The sequence below is a fragment of the Protopterus annectens genome, chromosome 7.part1, assembly GCF_019279795.1.
Source record: "Protopterus annectens isolate FY-2018-M chromosome 7.part1, PAN1.0, whole genome shotgun sequence".
In the NCBI taxonomy this organism is placed as follows: Eukaryota; Metazoa; Chordata; order Ceratodontiformes; family Protopteridae; genus Protopterus; species Protopterus annectens.
Genome location: NC_056740.1, coordinates 517,122,387 through 517,145,613, shown reverse-complemented (window position 1 = coordinate 517,145,613; position 23,227 = coordinate 517,122,387). Strand labels below are relative to the sequence as shown.

General features: G+C 46.0%; 1 non-coding gene and 1 pseudogene across 1 annotated transcript; both read right to left on the bottom strand.

Moving 5' to 3' along the window:
- Positions 1-13,455: 13,455 nt before the first annotated feature.
- LOC122807861 lies at positions 13,456-17,225 on the bottom strand. The gene has a single exon (XR_006365729.1). It is a non-coding gene; the product is annotated as a 28S ribosomal RNA (ribosomal RNA).
- Positions 17,226-17,640: 415 nt separating this feature from the next.
- On the bottom strand, positions 17,641-17,791 carry LOC122807867 (annotated as a pseudogene).
- Positions 17,792-23,227: the final 5,436 nt, after the last annotated feature.

Genomic DNA, 23,227 nt, shown 5'->3' with positions numbered 1-23,227 from the left:
AAACATGCAGATTTGGTGATTTAAGGGATGAGTTGATAAAGGACAGATTTGTGTGTGGCATAAAAGATGATGCTGTGAGAAAGATTTTGATTCATGACAGTGATTTAACTTTTAATAAGGCCATTGAGATTTGTCAGATATACGAGCTCACAGAAAAGCACAGAAATATGCTTACAAATGAGAGCAGCTCTAGAAGGCACAGTGATAAAGGCTCATGTTGATAGTATGCAGCACAGGGTTAAAAGAAACAGGCCCAAGCATATGGCAGCAACTGTAACTCCTGCAGCACTCACTGGTAAATGCCAGAACGTTCTAGCAAAATCCAGAGTTCTCACAGTCTCAGTGAAGCATAAGAGTGAGTCAGCAAACTCAACGAATACACCCCAACCTAGTTTCATTGTCAGTTGTTGTAATTGTGGTGGAAATCATGAATGTAAAAGGAGAAAATGTTTAGCTTTTGGTCAGCAATGCCACAAATGCAATAAATGAAATTACTACAAAATATTTTGTAAATCAAAACATCCACATTCTTTTATTAAAAGGGAACATTTTAAGAAACAAATTGATCAATTAGAAAGCTGTAACCCAACTGTTTATGTTGATGATATGTCAGTACTTCATGAAATAGTCAAGGCAGTAGATTTAAGGGCAAAGAATGAAGTATTTTGTACTGTTCAGATGAATGGCAAGCCCATAGAACTCAAAGTTGACACAGGTTCCAAGTGCAATGTTATGACAGTAGAAACATTTGCTAGAGTATGTAAAGGTGAAAGTCTTGATTTGGCAAGGTATGTGAAGCTTGTTGCTTATGGAAGTGAAGAAATTCAAACCAAAGGCTCAGTAGTGCTTTCATGTTAATGTACTGGAAGAAACTACGACTTATTATTTTATGTGGTCAAGAGGCACATCCAGTCATTATTAGGGCTCAGAGACAGTTTGAAAATGGGACTGCTTTAATTTAATAAGAACGTTTGGGTTGGGAGTGTGGCCTAATGGTTAAGGTGTTTGCCTTACAAACATAAGGTGCAGCGTTTGAGTCTCACGAGAGACAATTGGCTAGGCTTAAAATGTCTTGCAAGGGCAGTTAGTTTAGTACTAATCTATGAACCCATAAGTCCACCATGTTAGCTTGAAAGACCACTACTCTAATTTTTCCGAGTACAATTTTTCTACCTATGCTGATCTTTTCGAAGACAAACTAGGCAAGCTTCCAGTTGTGTACTCTATGAAGTTACACCCAGAGGTCAGTCCAGTTATCAGACAGCTTCCAGTTGTGTACTCTATGAAGTTACACCCAGAGGTCAGTCCAGTTATCAGACCAGCAGGTAAAGTTCCAATAGCCATGCAGGACAGAGTGAAAGCCGAGTTAGATAAAATGTTGTGACAAGGTGTGATTTGTCCAGTTGGAATGCCAACTGAATGGGTAAGAAAAGCTCAGATGATGTCAGAATATGTATTGACCCATGAGATTTGAACAAAGCAGTAAAAAGACCTCATCATCCAATGCGCACAGTCTGGGAAGTCGCAACCTTGTTGCCAAATGCCACTATTTTCTCTGTCTTTGATGCCAAGAGTTCATTTTGGCAAATTCAGCTCGTCAAAAAATCCTCTTTGCTCGCTATGTTTAGTAGTTTCGCAGGTTTTGATTTTTGAGAATGCCATTTGGGATAAATTCTGCTAGTGAAGTCTTTCAACATGCAATGGAGCAAATTTTTTCTCTGTATCCTTGTGCTATTATAGTACACATCATACTTGTAGGAGGTCATGATGAAGCTGAACATGACAGAAACCTCAGAAGAGTTTTAGAAAGGGCATGTCAAGTGAATCTTAAGCTTAATCCACACAAATGCAAATTCAGGCTACAAGAAGTTAATTATGTTGGTCATTTATTTACGAGCACAGGCTTACAACCAGACCCTTCAAAATAAACAGCCATTCTTGAGATGCCAGCGCAAGACAATGTTCAAGCCCTGCAGCATTTTCTTGGCATGGTTAACTACCTAGGCAAGTTCATTCCAGACTTGAGCCAACTTTCAGCACTGCATAGAGAGCTGACATGTGAAGATGTATCCTGGTCTTGGTTAGAGCAACACCAAAGGGCATTTGATGTCCTGAAACAGAGAATTGCCAGTCGAACTACTCTCAGATACTATGATGTTCACAAGCCAGTTACACTTTCCTGTGATGCTTTGAAATTTGTTCTTGTTGCAGTCATTCTACAAGAGGACCGACCGACCTGCTGAGTGCACATAGCGAACTCTTACCTAAACTGAGATGCAGTAGGCCCAAATTCAGAAAGTGCTTTTGGCAATTGTGTTTGAATGTTTGAAGTTCCATGATTATGTTTATGGTAGACCCATCCAGATCGAAACAGACCACCAACCTCTAGTCACTATCTTGGGAAAGTCTATGCATTCAGCTCAGACCTCTCAACCAATCAGGGACAGATTTGAACAGAATCAGGGAAAAGTCAGGAAAAAATCAGGGACAATCAGGGACACTTTTAAAATATTAGTGCTATTAACTTGAAACATTGAGAGAATCAGACCATATGAATTAATACACCTTTTCTGAAGTAAAAGAAGTGTATAACTCTTAATTATTGTCATTATACATTAAGTGTAATTCACCAACTTTCTGCCCAAAGTCACTAGTTTTAGAGGGATTCAGAGGGACAGAGCTAAATTTGAGTCAAAATCAGGGACATCTCTGAAAATTAGGGACAGTTGAGAGGTATGATTCAGCTGCAGTCAGACTGCAAAGTATGATGCTGAGATTGCAAAAGTATAATTTCAATCTTGTCTACAAGAAAGACAAACTTCTTCATCTTGCCGATACCTTATCCAGATCGCCTAGAAACACCACAGAACAGCACGAGAATGAGAACCTTGATTGTGAAGTCATGCACATGAGAAGTTTTTCTTCCACACATCTTGATGAGCTGAGAGATCACACACCCACAGATCTAGTTTTACAAAGGCTCAACCACTTCATCAATCAAGGATGGCCGTCAAATCAATCAAGTTTACCTCAAGAAGCGCAACCTTATTTTCCATACAGAGATGAGATTTTGTCTGACAAAAGTATCCTGATGAAAGGTCTGAAAGTAATTTTTCCAAAGTCCTTGCAACCACAGTACATTATTGTCTTGCACTCTGGTCACCCAGGAACCAAATCTACCAAAAGAAGGATGAGAGGGCTAGTATTTTGGCCTTTTATGTATGTCATTAGACATTGAGAGAGCACTTTCTTCTTGTTCAGTACAAAGCCACATCAACAGAAGGAACCACTTGAGCTTAACCAGATTCTGGAACTATCTTGGTTGACAGTAGCCACTGATATCTTTGAGTGGAATGGTCAACATTATTTGGCGTTAGCAGACTCTTATTCCAATTGGCTCGAGATTGACTTACTTCCTAACCTAGCATCCTGTACTGTCATTACTAAGATGAAGCGTCATTTTGCAGTACATGGTAGCCCACACAAAGTTATTTTGACAATAGCACACAGTTTACAAGCCATTCAACAGTTCAAAAGATTTGCTAAAGAATGGGACTTTACTCATGTCGCAAGTAGTCCAGAGTACCTGCAGTCAAATGGTTTGGCAGAATGTACAGTTCAAAATGCAAAGCAGTTACTAGAGAAGTCAAAATGAGATAATAGTGATAGTTCCCTGAATCTCAGAAATGTTCCTTGTGATAAACATCTTGGTTCACCTGGTCAGAGACTTCTGCCGGACAAACCAGAACCACATTACTAATCAGTAGTCAATTGTTGGTTCATGTGTCAAGAACAACCAGTTAGTGAAAGCCAATCTGTTGAAGAAACACCTATCTCAGAAGTCCTGCTATGATAAGACGAGCAAATAGCTCAATCCATTATGAGAGGCAGAAGTGGTAAGGATACAAACGTCCAAAGGTTATGATCAGATTGGTGTCATGAAGAATATTGGTCCAGAGCCGAGATCGTACAGTGTGGAATAAGAAGGAGCAATCTTTAGGTGGAATCAGAAGAATTTGAGACTGGTGTCCCAGCCTATACCACAGCACATAGCCTGTGAGAAAGACTCTTTATCTCAGAGTGAGTTGTCTGGTGTTCCAATTCCAGAGGAAGTTCCACTGGACATTCCCATTCCTGTGACAAATCCAGAAGTTCTTGATATGTGTTGTGCACCGCAGACTGTCCCTGTTGCTAAATTTGGTCCCAACTGTTATGTTACAAGATACGGTCAAATATCTAAACCCTGTAGCAGATATGAAGCAACTTGGACATGAACATTGTGTTTTCATTTCTAATGTATATAGTAATGCATGTCTATCTCTAATATTGTTTTGTATAAAAGTTCAAACTTTTTAAGACGGAGGATTTAGCTCAATATATGTGTATATACCTTTGTGAAGCTATCCAAGGGGTTGCACAAGTGTATAATTACTGAGCACGTGCAAGCTAGACACACAGAACAAGGACAACTCATGAATAACAAAAAAGAAAGAAATCAAACTAAACTATTTGCACCATTTGTAAGGATTTAAGATGAAATATAAAGTTTTTTTTTTAATTCAAAGAGTACAGTCACTTAAATCGGCAAAATAAGTATATAAAGTTTAGAATAAGGAGATAACAGACAAATGTGTATATATAAAAATGGAGGTAAAGTTACAATGAGAAATCATGAAAGAGTACTTAAAAATATTGATCATTGCACACTTAATTATGAATGGTCCTCCTTGGAATGACATGATATTTTACAAGACTTGATATACTGTATGTAAGTAATGTATTAGTCAGACCAGACTAATTTCGACTCAGCAATCCAGGCAGTTTCTTGTATTGAACATTTATTAAACATGAGAATTGCTATTAACAATCTTAGCTCAATCTTAGCTCATGTATTTTTATGTTTGGAGGGCGAATATGAAGAACTACAATTCAAGGATAAATAATTTGGATGAAAAAACAAGACTGCAATCTTCAAATGTAATCTCAACCAGAATAGTTTCACATATTAGCAGTTCAAAGAAATATGTAAAACATCATCATCATCATCACTATTAGATGCATGACAACTAAGTGGGGATGGTAAGTAGAAGGTATTTTTTAGAAGGTTTAAGGTAGGCATACTGAAAAATTATGAATTATGTGTAATGTAGTTTTTGTTATTAAAGGAATGTACCCAACATTGAAACTCGGTATTTCTCTTTTAATTTCACCACTGAAAACTCACTGGTTATAGTTCAACCATATCAAAGCATTAAGGTATAAATTATTAGATTTTAATTTTTAATTAGTTTATAGGCTGGTGAAATTAATTTAATGGATATAAGTTACATGGATGGTTCTGGAAGAGGATATTTTGTAGTCAAATGTTTTATTGTAAGCGAACATAGTTAATAAGACATTATACACGTGGTTTAAATCAGGCAGACAGCCTTTTGATAAACCCAGTTTCATTCTTAATTCATCAGTGGAATCAACATCCTGTGTGATATTAGGCCCCAAATCAAAAGTTAGTCACGTTATTGTTTATTAAAATGTTTGGAATCTTATTGATTGCTTGAAAGAGGAAATATATATATATATATATATATATATATATATATATATATATATATATATAGATCTACTTTTAAATATCAAAAATCCAGTATGCCAAAAACTAAAATACCAAGACCATAATGATGAAAGACTTATTCCCTGAAACTTCAAAACATGGACACTCACAATATTGAAAAACAAAAAGTAAACCTAAACTTCCTACCCTCCACCACAGAAAACATACCAACAAATGAAAACAACTTTCTACTTATATATATTTAAGCAAGACCCCCACACCCCCTGCTAATTAAATGTATCAACTCCAAGATCACACTGTACCAAAGAAAACAGTAAATTTACTATTCTGCACCGTACAACTGCATGTCTAAAGTGCAACAGAGTCTCCTAACCTTTTTGAGCAAACCTTGCTTACTTTTGTCAGACTTTACAATAGTGTACATCTCTCTGACACTTACCACAGCTTGCAATGTGACACTGGCCATTTTCGTTTTCTTTTTGTACAATGTACATGTTAAAGTCACAGAATCCTGCTTAAACTTTTACAGCAGTTTTTAATACGTGTTTCGCTATTTCAACATTCGTGGTTTTAAACTTTCAGTGTACTGATATTTCAGCATTTTGGGCTCAGTATTTTGGTCTTCAGCATTATGAATATTTGACATTTAAAAGTAGACTTGTGTATATATATATATATATATATATATATATATATATATATATGGGTCTACTTCAGTAGACTGACTGCTCACTTACCCAACACCCAGTTGCTGAATATGACAAGACCGACACCTTCAGAAGACCAACATCCGGAAGACCGATGTTTCATGTGAGGTAAGTAAATGCTTGGCCATCCTGTTGAATATTGCCCCTTACTCCTACGGTAGTGCATTCTTGGAGATGGTATATTTAGATAGGGGGATGTGGGGGATGAACCCCCCCCCCCATCGGTGGGTTTAGTTTTGCTTACTTTAGTTAATTTTATCAGGATGGTCAAGCAGTTACTTACCTAATGTGAAACATTGGTCTTCTGAAGGTGTCAGTCTTGTCATCTCGGTCAACTGGGTGTTGGGTGAGTGATCGGTTTACAGAAGTAGACCCATATATACGTATATAAAGACAGATTACATGAATTTACTCTAAAATATTGAAGTACATGAACATCAAACATCAAAACTTTGATCCTAATGGAGAAAAACTCAAAACAATGAAAAAGCACCTCCCCTGATAATTATAGATACCAATTCTGAGACCACACAGCCACAGGTAAGAGGCAAATTCCCACTTCTTGCTGTTCAGTGACCTCCTACAAAGTACTGCTGACCATACCTCTCAACTGTCCAGATTTTTGGGGAATGTACAAATTTTCGCTTCATATTTTAAGTTTCTGCTTCATGTTTCTTTTCTAGCAAACTGAAGGATTGAAGTGACTAAATAATGACATACATTTTTTATTTCAGACTGCATATGTTTTTCAGAAGAATACATGCTAATACTCTTCTTCTTCTTTCAGCTTTTTCCCGGTTAGGGGTCGCCATAGCGGATCATCTGTCCTCTCATGATTGGCAGTGGAGTTTTACAGTGTTGAGTTGCCAGCCCTGCACCCAACCTTCCACAGAAGACACACACACGCACACACTCACACCTAGGGCCAATTTAGAGTGTCCAATCCACCTACTGCATGTCTTTGGAATGTGGGAGGAAACCGGAGCACCTGGAGGAAACCCACGCGACCACAGGGAGGTCATGCAGACTCCGCACAGAAGGCATCCCAGCAAGAATACATGATAATACAAATCTTGTTATTCTAGCAACTTTATAAGTTTATAAGAACAATATTTGAAATTTGTCCATATTTTGTTCCCCCATTATTTTAGACTTATACAGATTTCTTGCTCTAAGAGATTGAAAGGTTTGATGCTGTCAGAAGTGATCATATCTGGTAACATTACATGTTTCGTATTACAAATGTTCAACTACATGGAGAGCTCCCATCTACCTATATATCAGTCTGTCAATCTATCTATCTGCCTATCTTCAATATTCAAAAACTTTATTCATTTCTGAAATAATACAAGGCATGAAAACAACTCATTCATTTTGTGTGATTTTATATTTTGCTATATGAAATAGCCAAAGAGTTGCACTTACAAGTTGTAATGCAGTTAGACCAGGTGCTTCAATTTATAATTAGATATTATATATAGACATCTGGTATACCCATGCCCTTTGTTTTTATGAATTGTGAGTTTATAATATGAAATTCTCACTTATTTTAAAATAAATTTAATTAGGGAGGATTTTTAATTTTAAATAATTTCTTTGGAATATTATGTAGAATCAACATACAATAAAATGGGAGTCTTAGAAAAATATTTATTTTAAAAATCCTATTGAAAGGAATGTAAAATGGATGTATTGCTATTTTTGAAGCTCTGATATGATGTTTGGCCAATATTTTAAAATATTATATTGACAGAAGCATAGTTTTGTTGAAATGTTATAACTAAATATTTGAGTGATTGTTTAATTATTGTCCCTTCTAAAACAATACTATCTATAAAGCAATATTATGTTTTTATTTCTTTTAATGTTTGGTCCACTCCGACCTCTTTATACAGGCATGGCCCACAGTTTCCTCACATCCATGCTGTGTATACTAGCATCATTCTACCCACCATGGACTCACTCTGGTATTGCTGGGATCAACTGTGGATCTTAAGACATCCTGTGGGCTTATCCATGTGTGCTTCTGTCCAGTATTTTATTTTATGTTATATGCCATACCTACTTTTTCCTTTCCCTACCCCTCAGTGCTCACTGATAGCATCTGAGGTCAACTCCCCTGCTTAGACTCTGCATACCCTTAGGGAGCATCATCTGGAAGTGCCCTCAACCCAGTGATTGGCAAACCTATCCCTTCCTGCCACTTTGTCAGTTGTCCAAGAAATTGATCAAACAAAGATTGTCCAGGCTGTATTTAAAGGTTTATCTGTCTGTGCTACTGGAGTGGCCTTATAAAGTAACACTCTTATATGTTGGAAAAAGAACTGATTTCTGCAGGTTTAAGTTATAATTCAAGAATTTAGAGAACGTTTCAATTAATGTTTGAATAAAATTTCATTTTTAGGAAATCTGAGTTAGGGTAAGTTAAGTTAATGTTAATATCATCTGCATAAAACATAAAAGAGACTTTTTAAAGAAAAAAATATATCTGTATATATATATATATATATATATATATATATATATATATATATATATATACACATATACTGTAACCCTAATCCTCACTCACACTTGAAGTTTGAGATCCTTGGCCCATAAACACTGGCAAGTGTACTTTGATTGATCAAAATGCAGACAACGCACGTAAAAAGTGCGCACTTCATAATGAACGGGTGTGGTTGTGTCTTCTTAACTCTCGTCATTTTTGTTGCCACTCCTGTCTCGTAAGTCTTCAATTAACCCCCCCCCAGACAAGATGAGTGCAAAAAGAAAGAGCTATTCCGTCGAGTACAAGAAAGGAATTGTGGATGACTCCTGGGGAAAGAATCTGATGGCTTTCTGCTAAGAGAAGAAGTTGGTTCTCCGAATAGTCTGAAAATGGTGAGCAAACTACAATCACCTCAGTCAACAGGAGAACGAGAGAAATGCAAAGAAGTGCAAATGTGAATCAGGTCGGCAACCATTATTTCCTGAGCTGGAAGACATCATCTGTGAATGGATTACTAACAGGAGAGCAAAGGCTTTGGTTGTGTGCAGGGCTGATATTCAAGCATTTGCCCTTGCAATGGCACTACAGTTAGAAATATCCCCAGAAGAATTCAAAGCATCACAACATTGGCTGGATGGCTTCCTTCAGAGATATGAGCTGTGTCTAAGAAGATTTGCAACACTGTTCAAACTGGAAGATACTGAAGTTATTAAATGTGACTTGCATTCAAATCCTTTGTTGATGGCATCGACTTTTCTAAATACCAACTCTCCAACAAGATTGCTATGGATGAAACTGCAGTGTTTATGGGCCAAGGATCTCAAACAACAATTGATCATAGGGATGCCTCTTCAATCTGAATTCTCTCCACTGGTTACAAAAGTGCACGTGTTACCTGTATTTTGGCATGTCATCTAGATGGAAAGAAAACCCCAGCTCTAATCATTAGTAAAGGCAAGAAAGATAAGACTGAATATGTTTCAGGCATTTACATTCTTGAAACCGAAAAAGCCTAGTACACACAAGCAGTTATAAGGAAGTGGGTCAATGTAATGCTGCCACTTGTTTTGCGAGGTGGCAAAAGAGGTCTGCAAGTCTGGGATTCAGCCAGCAGTCACTGTGCCAAAGACGAAGAACTTCCTTGCACAGAGAAGAATAGATCAAATAATGATTCCCACCGGAATGACTAACTATCTCCAGGCTCTTGATATTGCAATAAACAAGCTATTCAAGGACCATTTGCGCATGGAACTCAATGACTACAATGAAAATAGAATGGAGAGAAATCAGCGTGGAAACATTGTGAAGCCCAGCCTGCAAGTGGTCATGATTTGGGTGAAGAATTCATGGGATAAAATCACTGACAGCTGTGTTGCCAATGCACTACGAGCAGGCTACATAGACAAGCAGTGCTCATTTAAGGAGAGCTATGTTGCTAGGCATGACAGATTGGGGCCAATGGTTCTACAGGAAATGGAGTCACAAGAAATTCAGGATGGAATTCGGGGGTTAGAGACTTATGACAATGTTCCAGAAAAAGATGACATGACTGTATTTGAATAACTTTTCTGTTATCCAGGCAACAGAATGGATTGCTTCTGCTTTCAGCTGCCAGCATGCTCTTGTTAGTTTTTTAACTTTATTGTACTAAGGTAATGTTTCATTATCAAGGGGTAGTTACAAAGCAAGGCCACTAGTTCCCAGACTTCATTTTTATGACTTTCCATCATTCTTCTCTTACAGTTTGGGTAAGGAAGAAATAAAGCATCACCACTCGTGGCAGATATTCACCTGTTTTATTCCCCTCCTCCAATACACATGTATTGAGATTTTTCTGCACTTTCTGTTAAGCATGAAATATTGCACTGTGAAAGCCAAGGTGTAGAAATTCTGAAGTTTAAATTTTTGTTGCACTATTTATGTAGAATTCTCACACAACTGTTAATGCATTACCTACCCAGAACTGTTGCTCAGTAAGTACAAAATAAATCTCAATTTGCGTACATGAATAAATGCTGATTTTTGTACATGAATAAATGTCGATTTGTGTACATGAATAAATGTCCATTTATGTACATGAATAAATTAATAAATGTAGATTGTTGTATGGGGGGATAAATAAGGCATTCCATGATAATAATCCCTAATGCATATTTCGGTGGGGGAAAAGTATAAGACTCAGTCTTATTTTCAAGGAAATACGCTACGAGCAGTGGGACATCACCCCGGGCTGGGACCCGGACTCTGACAGGACACCCCATCATTCCTAACTCCTGAAGGTCGCCAAATCATGCAGTTCCCCATGCCCTTAGGCTTTCTCATGGGAACTTCCCACTTATCATGGCTGGCCTTGCAGAACTCCCGTCGGCTGCAGAGGGGCAGATCAACCCTCATCAAGACTTTTGTGTGCCTCTGCTCTCCCAACCAGAGTACCTCTGGGGACTTTGCAATTTTTTGGGGACACATTTGGGTACCAGGTGAGGTTGGACACCTTCACCCTGCTTGGCAAGAGCTCTCCAGGCCCCGCAGATGCCCACTGTTTGCTCCCTTAAGGACTTCCATTGTGAGGGCCTCTGCCTGAACCCACTCACCCAGGGAGGAGCTCTCTGGGCCCCACAGCACTCCACCTGGTGCTCCCTTGAGGTTTTTCATTGTGGGAGCCTCTGGCTGACCCCGCTCACCCAGGCAAGAGCTCTCCAGACCCCGTGGCCCTCTGCCAAGTGCTGCCTTGAGAACTTCCATCTGGGCCGACCCCCATATGGGCCTCCCCCTTTACCCTGCTGAGAGACCTGCTTTCATGGCCGCTGGCCCTGACTTGCCTTGGGGGACCCCGCCACCTCCATATCCTCTGCAGGCTGCCAAACCATGCTGTGTCACATGTGCCCTTGGAGCCTCTCCAGGGAGCTTTGGTCCAATCCCGGCTATCCTCACAGAATTCCCCTCATCCGCCGAGGGGCAGGCCCACTCTCATTGGGACTTCCACATTCCCGTCCTTTCCAGTCCAGAGCTCCATGGTCTCTATCTCCTGCATATCCCCTGAAGGCTGCCAAATCGTGCAGTGTCCCAGTGCCCATGGGCCCTCTCATGGGGGCTTCACTCTGATTGAGGCCAGCCTTGTGGAACTCATGTCAGCCTCAGAGGAGCAGATCCACCCTCATCAAGACTTCCATGTGCCCATTGCTGTCCTGTCCAGAGCACCTCTGGGAACTTTGTGATTTTTGGGGATGCTGTCGGGTACTGGTGAGGTTGGACTCCTTCACCCTGTCTAGCAGGAGCTCTACAGACCCTGCAGATGCCCACTACTTGCTCCCTTAAAGACTTCCATTGTGGTGGCTTCTGCCTGACCCCACTCACCCTGGGAGGAGCTCTCTGGGCCCCTCAGCATTCCATCCAGTGCTCCGTTGAGGACTTCCATTGTGGGCGCCTTACCCTGACCCCACTCACCCAGGCAGGAGCTCTCTGGACCCCACAGCACTCCACCAAGTGCTCCCTTGAGGACTTCCATACTGGAGGAGGGGTATGATCTGGACCTTCTCACCCAGGTGGGAGCGCTCCTTGCCCAGCCACTTTCTGCCTCTCTCCCCCTTCTGGACTTTCTTCCTGGAGGGGGCTGTGGTCTGAACCCGCTCACCCAGGTGGCAGCTCTCCCAGCCTGTCTGTTTTCTGCCTCTCTCTCTCCCTTAAGGACTTCCATCGGAAGGGACCTCTAATGGCTTCTACTTCTACACAGGCAGGAGAGTTCTTTTCTCTAGTTACATAACTCCTGAAGGCTGCAAAATCGTAATGTGTCAACCATGCCCTCGGAGCCTCGTAGAATTCTGCTGAGCCATGAGGCCTCAGCCAGACCCTCATCCAGACTTCTGTGATGCCGGTTCTCCCCTTTGCCCTCTACCTAGGGTTTTCAAACTCACACAAGATATGGCCCCAGGTCCTGGCATCTCGGCCCATTTCACCTTGCACCTCCGTCTCTCTCCTCTGCAGTGCCAGGTGCCAATGAACATGCTTCACTTAGAACCTTCTAGCACATGCCCCCTTGCCTGCTGAGTGGTGCCATTCACAGGGCAGCATTCTCCCAGTACCGGGTGAAGGACCTAGGCTGGCCCGGCACCTGCGGATGGTCCTCGGTGCGAGACACCATGGAAGCTGTATCTCCATACCCCTGTGTGCTGGGAGGATGGGATCACAGTCTTGGCTTCAGGGGGCAGTCCCGACTCACCCTGGCCGGACACAAGTGCAAGACACCATGGCAGCTGTATCTCTTCTCCCCGGGTGCTGGGAGGGCAGGATCCTGGATCTGGCTTCCCCAGACAGACCTCTGCCGTCTACCAGGAACCACACACCCACTGCCAGGTCGCTCCTCCCAGGACAACCCTTAAGCCCGAGTACATAATACTCAGCAATCTCCATAGCCATTATGGGTTCCGGCTATCTGGATGGAGGCACTAGAGAGGTGGAGCGAGGGGTGTGACTGGGGCCTCCTGCCACATGGGAGGCCTTGCCACCAGGGTGCACCCAGCCTGCGCTCCCTCTCTCACCTGGCCAGACCCCACACCTGCCAACGATGAGCAAAGTCCCACTGACAATTTGGACAAAGGGAAGGAGTCGGGGCACCACGCAGGGCTGGTCAGACAAGGACAGGGTCTCCACCTCGTCACGAGGGTGTGAAGCCCATTCCCCCACCTGTGACAAAAGCTTGGCTCGAGGACTGACTTTCAACAGATTGCACCTTTTTGCTGCTCTGTTATGTACAAAACCCTGATCCAGAATCAGGTCGAGTACAAATGATTTAGCACTCAGTTCCCCACGAGCATGAGATGCACTGCTGGAGGGAGGCAGCCCCCTTCCATCAACACTTTGACCCAATGAAGAGCGGTGCTCCTTGCCGGCCTTCTGTCTGGCTATCCCTGGACAACTTGAGATCTGTGGCCTTGCAGTATCAATATGTTTAGGTGGGATTCTGACTTATAGGTGTTTAGTCTTAATCCCACAGATGGTAACTTCACTCTATTTGCTCCTCAGCCATGTACATGCACCAAATGTCTGAATCTGTGGTTCCTCTCGTACTGAGCAGGATTACTATCACAACAATACATAATCAGTAGGGTACAACTAAACTGTCTCATGATGGTCTTAACCCTCTGGCAACTACATTCCCTTTTAGTGGGTGAACAATCCAACGCTTGGTGAATTCTGCTTCACAATGATAGGAAGAGTCAACATTGAAGGATCAGAATGCGATGTCACTATGAATGCTTGGCTGCCACAAGCCAGTTATTCCTGTGGAAAGGTTTCTGACACCTCCTGCTTAAAACCCAAAAAGCCAGATGGATCGTAAGACCCTGCTTTCACGGTCTGTATTCATACTAAAAATTAAGTTCAAGCAAGCTTATGCCCTTCTGCACCATGGGAAGTTTCTGTCCTCCTTGAGCTCACCTTAGGACACCTGTGTTACTCTTTGGCAGGTGTACCGCCCCAGTCAAACCTCCCACCTGACATTGTCCCCAGAGCGGGTCACTCCTGGACACCCAGGTGCTTGGAGCCAGAAGTGAGAGCCTCGGTGGAGCTCACCCCCTGCCTCACCGGGTAAATGAAAAAAACATAAAAGTAGTGGTATTTCACCAGCAGCCGAGACCTCCCACTTATTCTACACCTCTTATGTCTCTTCACAGTGCCAGACTAGAGTCAAGCTCAACAGGGTCTTCCTTCCACACTGATTCTGCCAAGCCCATTCCCTTGGCTGTGGTTTTGCTAGATAGTAGGTAAGGACAGTGGGAATCTCATTCATTCATTCATTCATACACATAACTAATGAGATGACGAGGCATTTGGCTACCTTAAGAGAGTCATTGTTACTCCCACTGTTTACCTGTGCTTCATTTAATTTCTTCACTTTGACATTCAGAGCATTGGGCAGAAACCACATTGTATCAACACCCATCTCAGGCCTTCTCAATTATTTGTTTTAATTAAACAGTTGGATTCCCCTGGTCCACACCAGTTCTAAGTCAGCTGCTAGCTGCCAGATGATGTGGGACACTGGTTGGGACCGGTGCCTGCCACAGCCGGGGTGATCCAAAGGAATGGCCTAGCACACATCCAGAGTAACTGCCCCTGTCCCCCTGGCCCCCTGGGAGGGGTGAGCGAGGCAAGGTGGCAATGCCTCGTCCAGCTGCAGCACATACCCGGCTCTGCTTCATGCCTGAGCCTGACTGACCCAGCACTTAGAGCCAATCCTTATCCCGAAGTTACAGATCCGGCTTGCCAACTTCCCTTACCTACATTGTTCTGACATGCCAGAGGCTGTTCACCTTGGAGACCTGCTGTGGATATGGGTATGGCCTGGCATGAGACTTGCACTCTCTCCCCCGGATTTTCAAAGGCCAGTGAGAGCTCACCTGATGCCACCGGAATAGCTGCACTTTCCAGGATACGCTTCTCTCGGGTGAACTCATTCAAGGGCACCCTGCCCTTTACAAAGAAAAATGTGCACTCCCAGGTGCCCCAGACAGCTTCTCCAGGATCATTTGCATCACTGCACTGGACACCACAAGGTGCCCGTCTCTGCTGCTCCAGATTCGGGGATCTGAACCCAACTCCCTTTCGATTGGCCGAGGGTTACAGAGGCCATCACCCGTCCCTTCAGAACAGCGCTCTCCTATCTCTCAGGACTGACTGACCCATATTCAACTGCTGTTCACATGGAACCCTTCTCCACTTTGGCTTTTAAAGCTCTCATTTGAATATTTGCTAGTTCCACCTAGATCTGCATCCACAGCGGCTCCACTTGGGCCTTTGCCCTGGGCTTCATTGCCACCGCAGCTGCCCTCCTATTCATCGAGAGATAGCCCCCTCGGCTTCTAGCACTGGCGATGACTGGATATGGGCCTGACACTCCAGTGCCATCCATTTTCAGGGCTAGTTGATTCGGCAGGTGAGTTGTTACACACTCCTTAGCAGAGTCTGACTTCCATGGCCACCGTCCTGCTGGCCATATCAACCAACATCTTTTCTGGGATCTGATGAGCATCGGCATCAGGCGCCTTAACCCGGTGTTTGGTTCACCCACAGTGCCAGTTTTGCTTACCAAAAGTGGCCCACTGGGCGCTCGCATTCCACACCCAGTTTCCAGCCAGCGAGTCAGGCTTCTTACCCATTTAAAGTTTAAAAATAGGTTGAGATTGTTTCAGCCCCAAAACCTCTAATCATTTGCTTTCCCAGATAAAACTGCATCTGCTGAGTGCTGGCTATCCTGAGGGAAACTTCGGAGGGAACCAGCTACTAGATGGTTTGATTAGTCTTTCGCCCCTATACCCAGGTCGGATGACCGATTTGCATGTCAGAACCATTACAGACCTCCACCAAAGTTTTATCTGGCTTTGCCCTACCCAGGCATAGTTCACCATCTTTTGGGACCCACAAAGTATGCTCATGCTCCGCCTCCCTGACGGGATGGGTGAGATGGGCTGGCATTGCACCCCTCGCATGGGGCGGGGGGATCCCACCTCAGCCAGTGCATGCCAGCTGTCACTTTCATTGTGTCATGGGGTTTAATGCCCAACCTCGGACTCGCTCACCTGTTAGACTCCTTGGTCCTTGTTTCAAGATGGGACGGGTGGGTTACCGACATAGCTGTGGACCCCAGGCACTTGAGGTGAACCCACCAGCTGGCTGCGGTATGTGGTCGGCTGCACTGAGGACAGTCCGGCTCATTTGACAGTCCCACGAGGAGCCAGGGGCCCCACCATAAGAGCGAGATAGGGTGCAGCGGCTGTCATATCCCACGATGCCGGGGCACGATGAGGGCTGATACCGCAGGCTGTAACACTCCCCTCTGTGGAGGGGAGCCACCTTCCATGTGGCCTTCCCAGCCAACCTGGAGCCAGTCACGGTGCAGCATTGTGGAGGAAGTGCAGCCAATGGCAGCCTGCACATCTGAGGATGGTTCTCCACCCCACAAGAGGAGGGGGATCTGCCTTGCTCGGGTGGCCGGCACAGCCACTGAGTTGAATCCTCTAGATGGACCATGCAGACCCCACCCATTTACCTCTAAATGGTTTCATGCCCTCTTGAACTCTCTCTTCAAAGTTCTTTTCATCTTTCCCTTATGGTACTTGCCTGCTATCAGTTTCATGCTGGTGTTTAGCCTTAGATGGAGATTACCACCCACTTTGGGCTGCATTCACAAACAATCCAACTCCAGGAAGACCTGATCCTGACTTGCCAGGTGCCGCCACTGGCGTCACACCATCCATGGGCTGACCCTCAATCACAAGGAGTTGGGCTCCATGGGTGGTGCCGGGAGATGGACTTCCATATGCTACATTTCCTGTGCTTGTCACCCAGGCTGGAATTTGGGGCTGGGCTCTTCCCTCTTCACTCGCCATTACTGAGGGAATCCTGATTAGTTTCTTAATATGCTGAAATTCAGTGGGTTGCCACGTCTGATCTGAGGTGGCATTCTGAGCATGGTCGCAGGTGATAGGGGTGGGCAAGAGTCATGGGGATGGATGGACATGCAGCCTGTGTTCCCCTGGCCTTTGCACCTGCTCTCTCACAGCCAGACTCAGGGTGGCAGAGGAGGGCCAACATGGCCCTAGCATGCAGGAATGAGGTGGGCATCATGCCTCACCCTGGGAGGGCAGCCAAGTGGCAGTACCACTGACAGACTCTGGGGGGTGGGCCATATGTGCGCCTACACCTTACCATCCATAGCAATGTGTGGGCAGGCTTCCCGGCTCGGGCCAGCTAGGACTCTCTCTTCTCCATCTGCGTCTCACCCTGGGGGGACAGGGGGCCCATGGCAGATTCCTCAACTACCCAGCCATGCCCTCAACAGGGGCATGACACCTCAGGGGCAATGGAAGGCATAGCAACCCTCAGACAGGCGTAGCCCCAGGATTAACCCAGTGCCGCATAGTGCATTTGAAGTGTTGATGGTTAATGTGTCCTGCAATTCACATTAGTTCTCACAGCTAGCTGTGTTCTTTGACACACAAGCCAAGTGATCCACTGCTCAGAGTCGCACAGTTCTCATTTGCTGGGGGTATCACTGTCTGCATGGCATCACAGGTCAAGAAGAGAATGCAAAGTTTCATGGGCATCATTGAGGATGCCCGGATCAAGGTTTCTGGCCCTGCACTGCTGGATGTCAGGGAGTCGCATGGTGGCTGGCACTGGCCGAACCGGTGACCTTCCAGATCTTCAAACCAATGCCCCTCGGGGAGCAGGGCATCTTCCACAGGTACATGTGACCACCATCAAGGGGATATTACACTGGTGTGTGACCCCCCCCTGCGGTGGCCTCACACAGCCAGAGGGGTCGAGCTGTCATCTCCCCGCTGGGAGCCTGTCACCTCCAGGGCACATGGCAGACCTCACCACTGGGCCGGGTGCACCCTCCACCACCATCCCTTCTGGGCAGCAGAGGAGCGCTCGCACCTCCCGCCATACAGATGGGAACCCCTCCCTCATGCCACCAAGAGGTGAAGGGGGACGGACACCACCCCTCCTCTCACTTCCTCCTCTCTCCCTCCCTTCCCCAGGGAGTTGCAGGCTCAGTCCCGCCAGCCTCTGCCAGAGCGCACAGAGAGATAGGAGTCAGAGAGAGATATTGAAAGGGATGTAGAGGATCGGGGCAGCAGAGTGAGGAGAGGCCCTGGTACCCAAGGACGGTGCCATCCTGGGATCCTCAGCATTAATGATCCTTCCATAGGGTCACCTACAGAAACCTTGTTACAACTATTTCTTTCTCTAGATAGTCAAGTTTGATTGTTTTCTCGGTGCACCATCATGACCGATTCCAGTGGGGCTGATCGAGGATCTCACTAGACCATCCAATCAGTAGTAGAGACGGGCGGTGTGTGCAAAGGGCAGGGACTTAATCAATGCGAGCTTATGACCTGCACTTACTGGGAATTCCTTGTTCATGGGGAATAATTGCAATCTCTTGTCCCTATCATGAATGGGGTTCAACAAATTACCCGGACCTGTCGGCCAAGGGTAGACACACACTGATCCATTCAATGCAGCATGTGTGCAGCCCTGGACATCTAAGGCTATCATAGACCTGTTATTGCTCAATCTTATGTGGCTGAAAGCCACTTGTCCCTCTAAAAAGTTGGAGATGACTGCATGGGGGCTGCATAACTAGTTAGCATGGCGGAGTCTCATTCGTTATCGGAATTAACCAGACAAATCACTCCACCAACTAAGAACGGCCATGTTTCACCACCCAAAGAATTGAGAAAGAGCTATCAATCTGTCAATCCTTTCCGTGTCCAGGCCATGTGAGGTTTCCGGTGTTGAGTCAAGTTAAGCTGCAAGCTCCACTCCTGGTGGTGCCCTTCCATCAATTTCTTTAAGTTTCAGCTTTGCAACCATACTCCACCCAGAACCCAAAGACTTTGGTTTTCTAGAAGCTCTCAGATGGGTCATGGGAATAACACCACCAGATCACTAGTTGGCATCGTTTGTGGTTAAAACTATGACGGTATCTGATCGAATTTGAACCTCTGACTTTTGTTCTTGATTAATGAAAACATTCTTGGCAAATGCTTTTGCTTTCATTTGTCTTGTACCAGTCCAAGAATTTCACCTCTAGTGGCACAATACGAATGCCCCCAGCTGTCCCTCTTAATCATGGCCTCACTTCTGAAAACCAAAAAAATAGAACTGGAGTCCTATTCCATTATTTCTAGCTGAAGTATTCAGGCAACCGGCCCACTTTGAGCTCTCTAATTTTTTCAAAGTAAATGCTTCAGACACCCAGAGATCATCAAGGAAGCGTCAAGAGGCAGGGGCTGGGAGAGGCATTAGCTCACCTCACAGCGGACTACCAGCCTGATCCCAAGATCTAACTATGAGCTTTTTAACTGCAGCAACTTTAATATACGTTATTGGAGCTGGAATTACTGCTGCTGCTGGCACCAGACTTGTCCTCCAATAGATCCTTGTTAAAGGATTTAAAGTGTACTCATTCCAATTACAGGGCCTCAAAAGAGTCTTGTATTGTTATTTTTTTGTCACCACCGACTCGAGTCAGGAGTGGGTAATTTGCACACCTGCTACCTTCCTTGGATGTGGTAGCCATTTCTCAGGCTCCCTCTCTGCAATTTAACCCTGATTCCCTGTTACCCGTGGTCACCATGTAAGCAAGATGGTACCATCGAAAGTTGATAGGACAGACATTCGAATGTAGAATCGCTGCCACGATGGAAGACAATCGGCCTGAGTTTATCTAGGGTCACCAAAGCTGCCAGGCTAAGACCCGGATTGGTTTTGGTCTGATAAATGCACACATCCCCAGAAGTCAGCACTCATCAGCATGTATTAGTTCTAGAATTGCCACAGTTATCCAAGTAATGGTGGCATGATCAAAGGAACCATAACTAATTTAATGAGCCATTTGCAGTTTCACTGCAATGTCTTTGTGCACTGAGACTTGCATGGCTTAATCTCTGAGACAAGCATATGCTACTGGCAGGATCGACTGGATAGGAGCCCCTTGGTGGGTGGGCAAAGAGAAGGGACCGGAGCCTGCACCTCCGCCAACAGGATGGGTACTTCTCCCCATTGAGGGGGCACCCTGGATGCTGGTTGTGGACAGGTGAATGCAACCCTGGAGGGCTGTGGGCTGCCACAGTGCCAATCAGTGCTCAGAGCCAGAGACAAGTGGGAGAGAGCCCCTCTTATGCTTTAGCCACACATGGATGCCAGAGGACAGACGCCATGTCACAGGACTTCTTCTCCTCGGCCCACACTCATTGGTCTCACCTCAACTTCTGTCCAGAGGAGCATCTAATGCTCCACACCCCCACCCGTGCCTTGCTCCTGGGGCAGAGAAACTCGACCTGCAAACCATGACCAACAGAGCCATACCGCAAGGGCCCTCCACCAGTGGGAGTTGGTCAAGCCAATCGATCAATGGATGGTGGGTAAAGGCAACTCAATCCCATGTGGACACCTGGTGGGACATCACCCAGTGCTGGGACCCGGACTCTGACAGGATGCCCAGTTGTGCTTTTACTCCTAGAGTCTTCCACACCATGCCAGATTACTCACGCCCACTGGATGTTTGGGAGAGTGAAGCTGCAGTGTGCGACTGGCCATGCAGAATTCCCCTCGGCCATGGCGGGGCAGATCTACTCTCATACGGACTTCCAGCCTGAGGGAAGAGGCACGAGAGGGTGCCTTGACCCTGCGCAGACACCTGACAGTATGTTTCACCAGGGCTGGACTCATACCTGGACTAGCACGCTGCTGAGACATCCCATTGTCCTTTAACTCCTGGAGGCTGCCAAATCATGCCTGATCATGTGTGCCTGCTGGACGATCAGGGCAAACCTGCAGGGTGTGACCAGACCAGCGAAACTCCCCTCGGCTGTGGAGTTGCAGATCCACTCTCATAAGGACTTCCAGGTCCCCTCCTTTCTAATCCAGAGCACCTCTGGTGACTTTGCAATATTTCGGGGATGCTATCATTTACCGGGCGAGGTTGGATACCTCTGCCTGAACAGGAGCTCTCTGGGCCCTACCGCCATCCACCAGGTGCTCCCTTGAGGACCTCAGTCAGAGCTGACCTCTATGGGCCTTCTCTTTGACCATGCCGAGAGACATCCTTCCCCGGCCGCACTTCCCCCGACTTGCCTCAGGGGACCTCATCATCTCCATGTCCCCTGCAGGCTGCCAAGCCATGCTGTGTCATGTGTGCCCTCGGAGCCTCTCCAGGGAGCTTTGGTCTGATCCCGGCCAGCCTTGTGGAACTCCCCTCAGCCGAGGGCAGGCCCACTCTCATCGAGAGTTCCACGTCCCCCTCCTTTCTGGTCCAGAACTCCATGGTCTCCATCTCCCACATATCCCCTGAAGGCTGCCAAATCATGCAGTGTCTCCGTGCCCTCAGATCCTCTCAGTGGAGCTTCCCCCAATTGCGCTTGGCCTTGCGGAACTCCCCTCAGCCACCAAGGGGCAGGTACGCTCCCATCGGGTATTCGGTGTCCCTCCTGCTTTCCTGTCCAGAGCACCTCCAGGGACTATGCGATATTTCACAGATGCCATTGGTACTGGGCAAGGTCAGACTCCTTCACCCTGCCTGGCAGGAATTCTCTAGACCCTGCAGATTCCTACCATTTGCTCCCTTAAGGACTTTCATCTTGGGGGCCTCTGTCTGACCCTGCTCACCCAGGGAGGAGCTCTCTGGGCCCACCAGCACTCCGCCCAGTGCTCCCTTGAGGAGTTCCATCGTGGGGGCCTCAACCTGACCCTGCTCATCCAGGCAGGAGCTCTCTGGACCCCAAAGCCCTCCGCCAGGTGCTCCCTTGAGGACTTCCATCAGGGCCAACCCCCATACAGGCCTCCTCTTGACCCTGCCAAGAGACCTCCTTCCATGGCCACTTCCCCTGACTCACCTTGGGGGATCCCACTGACTCCTTGTCCCCTGCAGGCTGCCAAACTGTGCCTGGTCATGCTTGCCCTTGGAGCCTCTCCATAGAGCTTTGGTCTGATCCCAGCCATCCTCGCAGATTTCTGTCAACTGCTAGGAGGGCAGGCCTGCTCTCATTGGGACTTCCACGTCCCCCTCCTTTCTGGTCCAGAGCTCCTTGGTCTATGTCTCCTGCATATCCCCTGAAGGCTGCCAAATCGTGCAGTGTCCCGTGCCCTCAGGCCCTCTCAGGAGGACTTCCTTCTGGTCACAGCCAGCCTCATGGAACTCCCCTCGGCCACCAAGGGGCAGATACACCAGCATCAAGACTTCCGTGTGCCCCTGCTCTCCCATCCAGAACACCTTCGGGAACTTTGCGATTTTTTGGGGGATGCCGTTGAGTACCAGGCAAGGTTGGACACCTTCATCCTGCCTGACAGGTTCTCTCCAGGCCTTGCAGATGCCCACCACTTGCTCCCTTAAGGACTTCCATTGTGGGGGCCTCTGCCAGACCCCAATCACCCAGGGAGGAGCTCTCCAGGCCCTGCAGCACTCTGCCCAGTGCCCCTTGAGGACTTCCATCATGGTGGCCTCTGTCTGACCCCGCTTATGCAGGCAGGAACTCTCCGGACCCTGCAGACATCCTCCAGTTGCGATCTTGAGGACTTCCATATTGGAGGGGGGTGTGATCTGGACCTTCTCACGCAGACAGGAGTGCTCCATGCCTGGCAAATTTCCACCTCTCTCCCCCTTCCGAACTCCCATCTCAGAGGGGGGCATGGTCCGGATCCCCTCACCCAGGTGGCAGCTCTCCCAGCCCGGCCATTTTCCACTTCTCTCTCTCTTAAGAACTTCCATGGAGAGTGACCCCTTCATGCCTTCCACTTCTACACAGGTGGGAGAGCTCTTTTCCCTGGTTACATACCTTATTTCTCTGTAAATAAGACCTAACCAGAGAATAAGGCCTAGCATGGTTTTCCAGGGTGGTCATGATATAAACTGTACCCCAAAAATAAGCCCCAGTAAAGATCGGAAGTGTT